The following is a 13,682-nucleotide window of genomic DNA, read 5'->3' as shown; positions in this document are numbered from 1 at the left end:
ATCTCTTTCCTCTTTCATATTGTTTCTTCATTTGGTTATAGGATCCCACACTCCTGCTCTTCTTCTACCCCTCTGGATGCTCCTTCTCAGGCTCCCTTCTTGTTTCTCCCCTTTCTTCTCCCCCGGCTCTTAATGCAGGAGGCCCTCAAGGCTCCATTCTTGGTCGTCTTGGGGACACCCTGTCCCCACTCCTGGGTGGCCTCATCACTCTTCCCGAACGTACATCTCTAGCCCAGACTTTTCTCACGTAGCCATCTGCTTGTCTGACATCTCCACCTGGGTGGCCAACTCACCTGTCCAAACGCGAGCACCTGCTTTTCCTCCTCAAATATGTTCTTCTCCACGTCCCCGCCTTGGTTCCTGGTAACTCCATCCTTCCTGTTGTTCAGGTCCCCAGATTTCGCTTCATGTTGACTCCTCTCTTTCTCTTACACCCCACGCCCAATCCCTCAACTCAGCTTATTGGCTTTACCTTCAGAAAACATCCAGAATCTGGCCACTTCTCGCCAGCTCCACTGCTACCACCCTGGTCCGAGTCCCCATCAACTCTCCTTGGAATTCTGCAGTAGCCCCCTAACTGGTCTCCAGGCTCAGCCCTGACCCCTCCAGTCTATTCCCAACACAGCAGCCGAGGGATCCTTTAAAAAGATAAGTCAAGGGGCCGGCCCTGTGGCTTAGTGGTTAAGTGCGCGCGCTCTGCTACTGGTGGCCCGGGTTCGGATCCGGGCGCGCACCGACGCACCGCTTGTCCGGCCATGCTGAGGTAGCGTGCCACGTACAGCAACTAGAAGGATGTGCAACTATGACATACAACTATCTACTGGGGCTTTGGGGAGAAAAAGGGAAAAAAAGGAGGAGGATTGGCAATAGATGTTAGCTCAGGGTTGGTCTTCCTCAGCAAAAAGAAGAGGACTGGCGTGGATGTTAGCTCAGGGCTGATCTTCCTCACACACACACAAAAAAAAGATAAGTCAAATCAGGTCAGTTCTCTGCCCCAAACCTTGGGTGGCTCCTCATGTCACCTAGAGTCAAAGCCAAAGTCCTCACAATGGCCTACAAGGCCCTATGTCACCTGGCCCCAGCACCTCTCTGCCTCATCTCCTACACTCTCCCCTTGTTCCCATTGCTCCTTACTGTTCCAAGAACATGCCAGGCACACTCCACCTCAGAGCCTTTGCACTGGCTGTTCCTGTTCCTCGGAAATCTCCTCCCCAAGATACCTACATAACAAAGTCCCTTACCTGTTTCTTGTCTGCTCAAATTCACCTTCTCCAAGTGTCAGCCAGGAGCACTCTATTTAAAGTTGCTGTACCCCTCACCCTGGTCTCCCTCCTGATCCCCTTTATGCTGCCCTATTTCCCCCTGAACTACTTTTCACTGTCTATAATATCATAAACTTTATTTATTTATTGTGTTTATTGTTTCTTTTCTCCTCCCACCTCCATTGGAAGTGATTCAGGAGGGCAAGGATTTTCGTCTTTTTTGTTTACTGATATGATTCACCTAGAATAGTGCTTGGTACATGTAGGGCCTCAATAAAAATTTGTTGAATGAAGGAAGGAAGGGAGAAAGAAAGCATGATAATTTGGGAAGAGGTCTGCAATCTAAAAATGTGTCAGAGCCAAGAAAAGGTGAGTTTCTGGCATGGCCAGGTGTCATGCACATTCGTGCTGTCTGCCGTGCAGCAGCTGTTCTCCTCCTGGTGACTCTGCCTATGTTCCTTTGGGACACATCCCCTCCTACCGTCGGTCCATATGGACGGCCTGGGGCTGACCCCACTCCTCACTCCAAGGTGGGGCAGTGACTCTTCAGGCCGCAGTGATTGGCTCAGCACTGGGCATAGTCCACCAGCTGGACCAATGAGACTGAATCCTGAGACTTTTGCTTATATTCTGGGGATGGGGAGGGTTTCTTCCCTCAAAGATAGACATAAGCTCAGAGCTGCCTTAGCCATTTTGACACTTTGCTGGAAGATCCTGCCTGGAATGAAGCCAACACAGAGGAATACTGGGCTACAGATGTGGAGAAAGACCACATTTAGGGGCTTGGATTCGGTACTGCCTGCAGCTGGATCTACTCCTAGACTTTTCATTTACATGAGCCCCTTTTCACAGAAGCCAGTGTCTGTCACTCACAACCACTGACACTGTACCTGCCTGAGCTCTTGAGTTGGGACGTGAGGAAGGGGCTGAGTAGGGCCTGAGGGTGTAAGGGGTGGGTGGGCTCAGTGGCAGTCCCAAGTGAGAGGGGCTGAGCATGCAGGGGGCATTCAATTATCAGTGCTGCAAGGAGGTGACATGGGAACAGATTGGCCTGGGCTAGAGGGGCTCTCAAGCTGTCAGGGGAGACGGATGTGGACACTCAGGGGACAAGACAGACTGACAGATCCTGCCATACCAGCTGCAAGCTAGCTGAAATGGATTGTGCCCAAGGTTGGGGTGGCAGATAAGAAGGGGGAGATCTCCCCCAAGGGCTCATTCCTTAGCTTCCCCTACCCACTCACCAGCACAGGTGGAAGAGACCAGTTAAAGTACAAACCAGGTATAAAGTATACTAGGGATAAAGAGCACACCAGGGATAAAGCGCACACCAGGGATAAAGCGCACACCAGGGATAAAGTGCACCCCAGGATAAAGTACACACCAGGATAAAGTACACACCAGGGATAAAGTGCACCCCAGGATAAAGTACACACCAGGATAAAGTACACACCAGGGATAAAGTGCACACCAGGGATAAAGCACACAGCAGGGATAAAGTACACACCAGGGATAAAGTGCACACCAGGGATAAAGCACACAGCAGGGATAAAGTACACACCAGGGATAAAGTGCACCCCAGGATAAAGTACACACCAGGATAAAGCACACACCAGGGATAAAGTACACATCAGGGATAAGGTGCACACCAGGATATAGTGCACACCAAGGATAAAGTACACACCAGGGAGAAAGTACACACCAGGGAGAAAGTGCACACTAGGAGAAAGTGCACACCAGGAGAAAGTACACACCAGGGAGAAAGTACACAGCAGGGAGAAAGTGCACAGCAGGGAGAAAGTGCACACCAGGAGAAAGTGCACACCAGGAGAAAGTACACAGCAGGGATAAAGTACACACCAGGGATAAAGTGCACACCAGGAGAAAGTACAGAGCAGGAGAAAGTACACCACCAGGGATAAAGTGCACACCAGGGATGAAGTGCCCATTGGGTTTTGCCACTTACCAGAAGTGTGTTCTGGGGTAGGTCACGTTCCTAGCTTCTGTGTCCTCCTAGGTAAAATGGATGAATGATGTCCACCTCATAGGGTTGCCGTGAGGATGAAACGAGTTGATGTGTGAAATTAGATCTGCCCAGAACTTACCCTGAGCCTGGCTCACAGAACAAAGTCAGCTGCTCTGATTATTGTTCCCTGAGGTCTCTCATAGCCAGTGATTGTGCTTGGTGGTGCCAGTGCAGTTCTTGTGGACACCAGCAGGTGACGCTCTGATCTCAAAAGAGAATAATCCTGGACTGTTTTCTGAAGGGATCTGGAAGGGGTTGGGCAGGGCGGCCTCTGGGATCTCGGTCAGTTAGACCCCTGCCTTCTCGGCTGCGGTGGGGAGAGGTACCTGCACTCCCCTCAGTTCCAAGGAAGAGACGACCTGGGTCACCATGGGATAGTCAGTGGAGCCTCGGTTTCCCATTCGTATTGTGGAAGAGCATGGGCTTCGGAGACAGCCTGAGGAAATACTCAGGTTGGACCAGGTAAAGGACTTCCAGAACAAGCGAGCGTCACAGCATGGAGGCTGGTTACAAAGGGCCTGTGGCTGGACCTCAGGCTGCGGCTGGGCCTGGTACTGAGGCAGGGGGATGACCCATCTGACCTCTATTCGCTTCTTTTCTGGATGAGAGAGAGAGAGCGGGGCTGCCTGGCGCCAAGGACCGGGGACCTGCTTGGCCCTGTGACGCGGGACGCTCTGGTAATTCTGGGTCTGGCCAGCAGAGGGAGGCAGAAAAACTCCTGTGCTTCGCTCAGCTCCCCTCCCGGCCCCCGAGCTCGCCCTCCCGGGAACCTTCCCGGCTTGGCCACGCCTCCCTGGGCAGGAGTTGGCGTATCCCGTATCCCGTGTCCCTTTGCTTTGGAAAAGGCTTGCCCTCCTCTCTGCCGCTGGGCTTCTTGAGGGGAGCGCGTGGGGTGAGGGGAAGGTCAGCTTCAACCCTAGCTCTGTGCATCCCCCCGGCTGAGCCCACCCTCCCTGGGCTTCAGTAACCGGGGTTTGATTTGCTGGCTACTCTAATCCTAGCTGCTCTGACTTCCTGGGATGGGCTGGTATTTCCCCAAGGGTAAGGATTTGGGCGCTCAGAAGGTGATCCTCTCCCTAACCCTCCCTTAACCCAGGCCTGGATGGCCAGCTGGGCCTGCGGAAGCAGGGGAGTGCCCACCCCATACTGCCGTGGCCAGTTCCCGGCATTCTCCTGGACATGCTCCCAGAGGCCCACAAAGGCCCTCAGACAAAGTTCTGGGCCAGGCTTTGCCTGTGCCCTGGGCCTGCAGCCGGCTGGCTCTAGGCACTGCGAGTCCCTGGCACTCCTGTGGGGCTTTGTCCACCAGCCCTGGACCAGAGCTGGCAGGGCCCTGTTGCTGGGGGAGGGGGTGAGACAGGGAGCTCTCAGAGCTTGAGCAGTTGCCCTTCCCTCCTGCCCATGGCCCTGCTCTCCTCGGGGGGACCTTCCCCCTGCCTATCACCTGCTCAGGCTGTGGCCTTTCCCGCTTGCCCTTCTCTTGGCTGCAAGTCCAAGTCCTTGCCAAATCCTTCAGGGTCCTGCTCATATTCTACCACTCATTTGTTCATTCATCCATTTATTCAACAAATATTTATTGAGCTCTACTATGCTGCAGGCCCTTGCTACGTGCTGGGGATCCAGCAATAACAAGATACACAGTTCCTGCCCCTTTTGGAGTTCACAGTCCAGGGAGGTAGCAGGCAGGAGACAGTAAAACTCATACCTAAAATTGATTTCATCTTGTGGTCAGTGGGGTGAAGCAGATAAGCTGCCTGCTCCAGGAAGCTCCACCTACAGGGATATTTCCCCTGGGAAATCCTCTGATGGACTGTGAGCTGTGGAGGGAGGAACTTTGCCTGCCCCCTGCTCCCCACTGCAGGGCCTGGCACGCAGTAGGTGCTTAGTAAATGTTTGTTGAATGAATGAATGAATCATCCTCACGGCCAGGCGCTGTCCAGTGAGAATTGCCTTTCCTCCCCACGCTGCCTCCCAGCTAACCCAGGAGGTGTAGGTACTGTTGGGGATTGTACAGACAAGACCCTGAGGCTCCAAGGATTCTGCCCCAGGTCTCTGTGGCTCCCTGCCAGCTCCTCATTGCATGGCTTCCCTCCCTCGGGTCCTGTCAGAGTCCCACGGCCCATGTGTGGATTTGTCTGTGACCTCTCATTCCTCCACTCTTTAGTTCATCTCCTTTTGGAGGCCTACTGTGTGCTGGCCCTGGGCTCAGCTGCTAGGACCCAGAGAGGAGTGAGAAGGGTCCTTGCCCTCATGGAGCATCTAGTCTAGACAGTAACGGCACAGTGTGATGCGTGCTCTGATGGGGAAGGATAATGGCACTGTGTGAGCCTGAAGGGGTGCGTGCCTGGGGGCACCTCCTCAGAGAGGCCTCCTCTGACCGTCTTGCTGAAGCAGCCCCTACTCCTCCAGCTAGGTGCTATCACCCCCCCATTTTTTGTTTCAAAGCACTTTTTAGTATCTCCAGTTTTCTTCCTTTATCTGTTGGTGCATTCATTATTTGGGTGCTTTACTGAGTGCCTACTATGTGTCAGGCACTGTTCTAGGGGATACAGAAGTGAAAGAACAAACTTCTTGCCTCCTGGAGCTTATGGTCTAGTGACGGTAGTGGTGGTAGGGAGATAGCCAATAGGCAGGATAAGCAAGTAAACATGTGGTATACAAACGTGTGTTATGGAGGAAAAAAAAGCAGGCAAAGGGGAGGCATGGGTGAGGGAGGGGGTGGTATTTTAGGTAGAGGGGTCAGGAAGGTGACATTTGAGCAGTGCTGAAGGGGGTGAGGGTGAGTCATGCAGCTACCCGGGGGAGGAGTGTTTCAGGCAGAGGGAATGGCAAGTGCAAAGCTGGGAGCATGCCTGGTGTGTTAGAGGAACAGCGAGGAGGCCAGTGTGGCTCGAAAGGAGTGAGGTCAAAGAGGTGCTGGGGGCCGGATCAGGTAGCCATTGTAAAGACTCAGTTTAACTCTTAGTGACATTGGAGCCACTTGAGGATTTTGAGCAGTGGAGTGACATGATCTGACATACACTTAACCCATCCCTTTGGCGGCTGTGTTGGGAATGTCAGAAGTGGGGCTGGGTGGACGCAGGGGACCAGTCAGGAGGCTACAGGAAAAGTCCAGGTGAGAAAGGATGGTGGCTTGGGCCAGGTGGTGGCAGTGGAGCTGATGGGACATATGTTGCAAGTAAATCCGATAGGCTTTGTGGAGGGATTGGATGTGGGGTGTGAGAGAAGGAGAGGTGAGGGTGACGCCTGGGTTTGGGCCTGAGCCGACGGAAGGATGGGGTGACATTTGCCGCAGTGAGAAGAGGAGGTCAGTCTGGGTGGGGAGGAGGTAGAGCTGCTCTTGGGACACCCTCATGGAGACTTCGGGTCAGCAGTTGGGCATGAGGGTCTGACCTCAGGGGAAAGGCTGGGGCTGGAGAGTCAAACACCGAGAACCATCAGGGGTTAGGCGGGCTCTGATGTGAAGGCGGGACCACCCCTGGGGAGTGAGAGGGAGAAGAAGACAGAGGACTGAGCCCTGAGGGCTTCGGCATCTGGAGGTAGGTAGGGGAGGAGGAACAGCAAACAGGCTCAGAAGGGACAGCAGGGTGAGAGGAGGAAAACCAGGGCCTGGAGGCACGGGAAGAGTATTTCAAGGAGGAGGGGGCTCAACTGTGTCAAATGCGGCCAACAAGTTCAGATGAGGCCCAAGAATTGACTTCACGATTTAGCATTGTAGCAGTCATTGTGGACCAGGCCACAGTCAGTCTATCTAGCCCCTTTGTACAAATATTAGAAAGAGGTGGCTCCTCCAGGTGGACCCGGCTGTGCAGACACACAGAAGGAAGATACCTCTGTGTGAAGGAAAAGGTGTCCCTCCCCAAGCCCGATGTAGCCTTGCATACAGCATGGTGAGAGGACAGCAGGCTGGATTGCAGCTCCCTCTCCACCCCTTGTGCACCCCAAGTGCCCTTGTGCAGTGCCCAACCTGTACATCTGTACTCAACAGCTGTGTTGGTGACCTTGATGAGTGGTGTCTGTGGAGTGACTGTGTGTGGGGGATGAGAACCAGATTGGAGTGCATTCAAGAGAGAATGGGAGAGGAACTGGAGAGCATGGACAACTTTTTCAAGGTGCTTTGCTATAATGGGGAAAAAGAAATGAGGCAGTAGCTGGAGGGGGCTGCAGGGTTGAAAGGAAACAGCCAAGTGAGGGTGGTGGGTGAAGGAGAAGGCACCCCAGGCGGGGGACCAGCATAAACAAAGCAAAGACACCATTGCCTTAGAAATTGTTGGGGTGTAGTAGGGTGGGAGGGGTCCTAGAACATCACATTTGAAGTGGGAAGGGTCAGGAGAGGACACAGGGCAGGTGGGCTGGGGCCTCTACCTTGGGGGGCTAGGGGAAGGGCAGAGTTGGAGCATGGCTGGGCACACAGTAGGTGCTCACTGAGCACTCTGGGATTGGTCTGGGGAATCCCTACCCAGCCTCCCCTCCCTGGGCTTCAGCCTCCCAGCTGGAAGATGGGAGAATTGGGTGTTTTAGGTGCTCTCCAAGCCGAGCTTCCTCTGGGCCCAGGGTGGGACCCAAATGCCTTCCTCCTGTTGGCCTGGGGAGGCAGGAGGTCAGGTAGAGGCCTCACTGTGGCGAAGGCTGTGGTGGGCTGAGTGGGCCGAGAGCTGGGCCCCCTGCTTCTGCCTGGGGTGGGGTGGGTGGGGTGGCCACTCCCAATGCGACTGGGCCCTCCCATACCGCGCTTGTGCTTTCCCTGGAGACCAGCCAAGGGCCAGGCGGTGAGCCATGGGGAGAGGTCCCGCAGTGTGGGGGGGTCTTTGGTCCAGCCTCCCGCACCTGCCTTCCTGAGACTCACCGTCAGGTGGGTGGGGAGGAGGAAAGGGAAGTCACTCTGAGGAACGGGAGAAGCCGCTGATTCTTCTTTCCCTGGAGGGAGGCTGGGGAATAGAGTGCATTTTGGCTGTTGGGTGGGGGACGCTGACCCTGTTCTCTTTCAGGAGGCAAAAGAACCTCTTTCCTGTGTCCATGGCACCCAAAGGACTGTCTCAAATAGAGCCCGCCTGTGGCCTTGTGACAGCCCTTTGAGCCCTTTGAGCTAGTTCCACTTGACATGGGAAAGTGAGGGTCAGGGAGGGGATATAGCTGCCTGTGGCCACACAGCCAGGAGCAGCAGAGGCCAGACTAGAGCCCAGGTCTCCTGGCCATGGCCACCTCATGCCCACTGCAACAGGCTCCCCGAGTTGTGAAGGACAAGAGCAGATCCAGGTCAGGGACTAAGTTCTGTGCACCAGCCCAGCCCAGGTTAAGTGGAGAGACAGCTCCCTCCCTCCCTCCCTCCCTCTCTCCCTCCCTCCATTCTTTCCTTCCCCCTATATTTATTAAGCTGTACTATGTGTTAGGTGCTGAGGATACATCGTGAACAAGGCAGACCTTGTCTTCGGGGGCTCACAGTCCATCTAGGTGGACCGAGATGAAACAATCCATCCACGAGTAAGTCACTCCCTACGACTGGAATAGCCATGGCCTGTTGAGTGCATCTGTGTGCCAGGTCTTGGGGTGGTGGTGGGGGTGGGCACTGAGCACATCAGCTCCTTTCATCCCCACCCCAGCCCCACAGGAGAGGGGCTGTTACCATCCTCGCTGGGTGGATGAGGAAGTGGAAGCTCAGAAAGGTGGTCCAGCTGTGACGTGAGGTCATGGGATCTGAGGATGGGGAGTGTGGAAGCAAAGCCCTGTCACCTCCACTTCCCCTCACAGCCCCTGCTGGTTGCTGGTTGCCCTCCATCCCTGCCCACAGGTAGCAGAGGGGAGAGGGTAGAGGGCGGGGCGGGACAGCAGGGAAGCCATGCTCCCTCTGTGCCCTTCAAGAAGATCCTGGGCACCTGCAGGAGAGCGGCCCCCTTGTTTCTGGGCTCTGTGGGAATGTCCTAGGGTTTGATGGGCAGTGAAGGATTGTGGCCAAAATGCCCTCTCAACTGCCCAGCTGTGTCCACAGGATCAGACCTCCTGGAACCTTAAGCAAGTGGCCTATGCCTTTGGAGCCTCAGTTTTCTCATCTGTAAAATGGGTTGTAGGATTGTCTTGAGGGTTAAATATAACTCATGGAAAGCACTTAGTGTGGACTCTGGCATGCGGTAGATGCATACAGTTAATAGCAGAAATGTCACCATGGTTGATGAAACCCCAGCTTGCAGAGGGAGGAGACTGATCACTGCTCAAACCCTGCACCTCCAATTACTGCTGCCCTGCACAGCTTAGACCCCTCTCATAGGTCAGCAAATCCTCTCTCTTGCCTCACCCTCTGCTCCCTAAGAAGAGCATCCCTAACTGTCTGTATGTGAATGGGTGTAAGGAAAGTCAGAGAAAGCTTCGTGGAGGAAGGGGTATTTAAGCAGGGATTTGACGGTTGAGTCAGAGTTCACTGGGCACAGCAGGATCGAGGCGTGACAAGGCGGAAGGTGGAACACCTGCAAAGGTCCGGAGGTGGGAAGGGGCTGGGTGTAGTGAACAGCCCCTGGGGGCTGGAGTGGAAGGAGGGAGGTGGAAAGTGGCTTACTGCAGTTGGGCTTAACTCTAACCTGATCTCCCTTCTCTGTAGGACTGCTCACCCTCCCCTCTTCCCCCTAGCTCCTGGTGTCCCTAGGTTCCTATGGGTGGGGGGCCCTTTATTACCTCTCTGAGACGTGGAATCTTGCCCTGCAGGAACCTCACAGCCAGAAAGTTCTTCTTGGTGTCTAGCACCATCTTCAGAGCTAGGATCCTGGGGCTGGGGGAGGGCTTCAAGGTAGTGATTAGCATGGGGGAGAGTCTGTGGGGCAGGTTCCTTAGGAGATGGTTTCCACAGCCCAGAGCACCCTATATCTCTCTGCCTAGGGGGGGCTTCCCCCTGACCTGGCACTGGGACAGTGCATCCTTGATTGGACCCACTCCTCACCTGCCCCTCCCTCAGGGTCTCTCCCTTTTGTCACTCTCTTCTGCAGCCCCCCCTCCAGCTCTGTCCCAAGCCCCACTTCTCACCCCATACCCCAGGTCTGTCTGTCCCTCTGTCTGTCTGGGTAGGTAGGTAGGCAGGGCTCAGTCTCCCACCCTCTGGGATCGTCTACCTTGCCCCCGGCACTCCTCGCTCCTCCCCTGTCCGGGTCGGGTCTTGGGTGTGTTGGGGGGTGGAGGGCAAGGAGTCAGACCACCAACAGACTGCAGGAGGAGGGCAAGGACCTGCTCCCTCCTTCACTTCGAGGAGGGCTGAGCGGATCCGGAGGGCTTGAGGGCTCAGGGTCTGGGGCCCGAGGGTCCTGCCGAAGGGGCGGTGGTTGGATCTGGCCCGCTGGCCCGGGGTTAGAGGACAGCTGGGGCCCGGCTGGGCTAGGAGGGGGCGGAACCTCGCAGCGCTCCCCTCCCCCACTTTCTTAAAGGGCCGGGCGCGGGGACGTGCGGGACCGGGCTGGCTGCGCCCTCCCGGGCCGGGTCAGAGCACGCTGTAGGATCCGCGGTGCCAAGGCGCGGCGGGCCAGCCGGCCAGAGTGGCCACTGTCGCCTCCCGGCTCCGCTCCGGCCGCCCCCCGCCCGCAGTCCCCCCGCCCTTCCCGCTCCTCCCTCCCACCTTCCTTCCCTCCCTCCTGCCGTCCGTCCCCCCCATCTCTGCTCAGCTTCTCCACAGCCGCGGCTCCGACACCTGAAGGGACAGAAGCGGCGTGGGAGCCCCGACAGGCAGCGGCGGAGTGGGACGGTCAGTCCAGTGGCGGCCTCCGCATGGCTCCGCCGTGAGAGGCTGGACCCAGCGACTGGGACCAGGAGCGGTGAGTGGGGCCGCGGGGCCACCGTGTCCCCAGGGCCCGCGTGCTCCGGGACCCCGCCCCTCCCGAAGTCGGGCTGGGGGCCGGGAGGGGGTGCTGGGGGGGACGCAAGCTGGGTGGCGGGCGCCGCCCTCCGCCCTCCGTGCCCGCCCGGGTCTGCTAACAAAGCTACAATTTGAGATCAATTCCGTGGCGGCTGGAGCATCCGAAGGATACGGTTGTCATGGAGATGGGGCCGAGAGAGGAAGCCCGGGTCTGGGCCGGGGAGTGGGGGCGCCGCTAGAGAGCCTCAGGCCAGCCTGCAGGGAGGGTCAGGGCTGGCCAGCCCAATTGTCTCCTGGACTCTGCCTCCTGGTCCCCTTCTTTTGTATAATCTGAGTGTATATCTGTGTGCTGATGGGGGGCCGAGGGAGCTTGGTGGCTGAGGACTTGGGGTGTTGGATGGGGGCCCTGCCGGCAGCCACCTTTACCACCGAGCAGCTTTGAGGATTTATTTCTGTTTCCAGTTTCCCAACTTTGACAGCCTGGCTTGGCGGCCAGGCCTCACCGGGTCTGAGCTCTGCTGCTGGAGCAGGGGCTTGCATGGGGGCGTGGCAGGCAGCAGGCAAGGCCGAGGAGGCACATAATGGCTGTGGCAGCGGCAGGCAGAGGGAGGGAGGGGTCCTTGGAACCCACTGCTGGGGCTGGGGTAGGGCAGGGAGTCCAGATGTGGGAACCCCTCTGCCTGGCTGGCCCCCTCCTAGGAGGAGGTATTTTGACTCTTGCTGTTCCAAGAGGATCTGAGGGCTCCCTGAATCAGAACTGGGGGCATTGTCTCTGCACAGACCCAGGGGACCACTGCCTCAGCCCATCCCTTCCTCTTGGGGCCATCTTGGGGGTGCCCTGGAAGAGAACTGGGGGCAGAAGCACCAACCACAATGGAAGTGGGTCTGAGATTCCCGGCAGGCTCAGGATAAGCCAGGCTGAACTTGATGGGTGAGTGAATGGGGAGCAGGGAGAGGATTCAGGGTTTGGCCAGGGCAGATGGGCAGCCTGGGTCTGGGGAGAGGCATTTGGACTTTCCTGGGTTCCCCAGCTCCTTCTTCCAGACCCTGGAAACAAGAGCTGCTCAATGGGGAGTATTCAGGCAGTTTGAGGGAGTGTGAGTAAGGGGCATTGGGACCACCTCGAAGCCAAACCCCTGGCCCTGGGCAGCTATAGTCATTCTTCTACCCCCTCCTTTGGGAAGTTAGAAACCCTGCCTCCCAGGTAAACTATAAGTTCTGTGACCTGTGATCTCTGAATCAGTAAAATGGGCCAGCTGCCCTCCCCTCCCCACCTCACATCTCTGGAGAAGAGACCTGCCCTCCCAAGAGCCCCTTTTCCCCAGTATATGGTGAGAGGCAGTGGCTTTTGAATGGGGCTACTGCGAAGTTTGGTTCTCGGGGAAACATGGCAGGTCCTCAGGTTGTGGCCTGAACTAGAGGCTTCCCACACCCACTTGGAGGGTGAGTAGTGGGTGTGGCCCAGCTAAAGGTAGAAGGATGATTGGAATGTCCTTGGAAGGCCTCCCCTGCTGGTGCCTCTTGCAGGGATTGAAGTCTCAATGCTTGGGTGACTTTTTTCTTATAGCCCAGGAGTGCCCTGTGCCAGGCTGAGAGGTTTCCCTCCTGCTGCCTGCCGTGGTCTGACAGCTATGGGGCGTGTACCCCACAAGCTGACCTGACCTACAGTGTTTCCTGAAGGGAAGGAGCAAAGTTAGCTGGAAAGAAGAACTTCCTGCTCTTGACAGGACTGAGAGAGAGGGACTGGGGGACGTTACCTTGTCCAGCTTCCATATATTAAGTGCCAAGTACCACTGTGCTAAGTACTTGCATACACACAACAGCCTTTGCGGGGGGGGTCCTCCCATTATTCCCATTTTGTGGAGGAGAATACTAAGGCTCAGGTAGAAGTTGCTTGTGCAAAGTCACCTTGTTAATAAGTGGCAGAATCAGGATTTGCACCTGGGCAGAACTGTCTGAAGCTTGGACCTATGTCCCAATCTCATTCTCTTCTTCCTTGGAGATGCAAGTTAGGAGGGAGGTGAGACCGAGCACCTTTCCATCTGGAGCAAGGGGGTGACATTGGGGGAAACTGAGGCACTCAGCTGGGGTCTTCTAGAGAGATGGGATCAAGGCATTCCCATTCAGGACGTCGGCTTGCAGGAGAACGACACTGCCTCTCCCGACAGACGATGCTCTAGACATCCTTTGCCAGATGGTCTTTTCCAGGAAAATCTGTTTTGAACGGTGTCTTATGTCTGGGGCTCCATATTTAGCCTGACTCCTCACACGGGAGGATACACTCAGGCTGTCGCCCCTAGAGGGGTGTTTTGGGGGAGGGGTGGGCCTGGGCCAGACCTGGCTCCTTGCCACAGCTCAGGCAGAGGTGCGGCGGAGCCCATGTTCCTGCCAGTCCTGCCCAGCGGGGGGCAGCCCTGCTGGTCTCCTTGGGACCTGGCTGTTTCCTGCAGAGCCCTTGTCCTCCTAAGTGGGTTTGCTCACAAGTCAGTCTGCTTTCCTGGGGCCTGACCCTCTTTACGTAGTGAGCCACTCCAGGGCTGTTTCTGCCTGGCCCCAGGTGACTCCAGTG

General features: G+C 56.4%; 1 long non-coding RNA gene across 1 annotated transcript in view; it reads left to right on the top strand.

Annotated features, from left to right (window-relative positions):
• LOC147917254 (uncharacterized) overlaps positions 1–11,068 on the top strand; it is a 30,310-nt gene extending 19,242 nt beyond the window's left edge. Inside the window, exons 2-3 of the long non-coding RNA XR_015552078.1 lie at positions 8,676–8,766; positions 10,934–11,068. This is a non-coding gene — a long non-coding RNA (uncharacterized LOC147917254). The remainder of the gene's footprint in view (positions 1–8,675; positions 8,767–10,933) is intronic.
• The last annotated feature ends 2,614 nt before the right edge of the window (positions 11,069–13,682 follow it).

Source organism: Ceratotherium simum, chromosome 4, assembly GCF_057802395.1.
Source record: "Ceratotherium simum simum isolate JZ-2026a chromosome 4, ASM5780239v1, whole genome shotgun sequence".
In the NCBI taxonomy this organism is placed as follows: Eukaryota; Metazoa; Chordata; class Mammalia; order Perissodactyla; family Rhinocerotidae; genus Ceratotherium; species Ceratotherium simum.
This window is presented reverse-complemented; position numbering and strand designations above follow the sequence as displayed.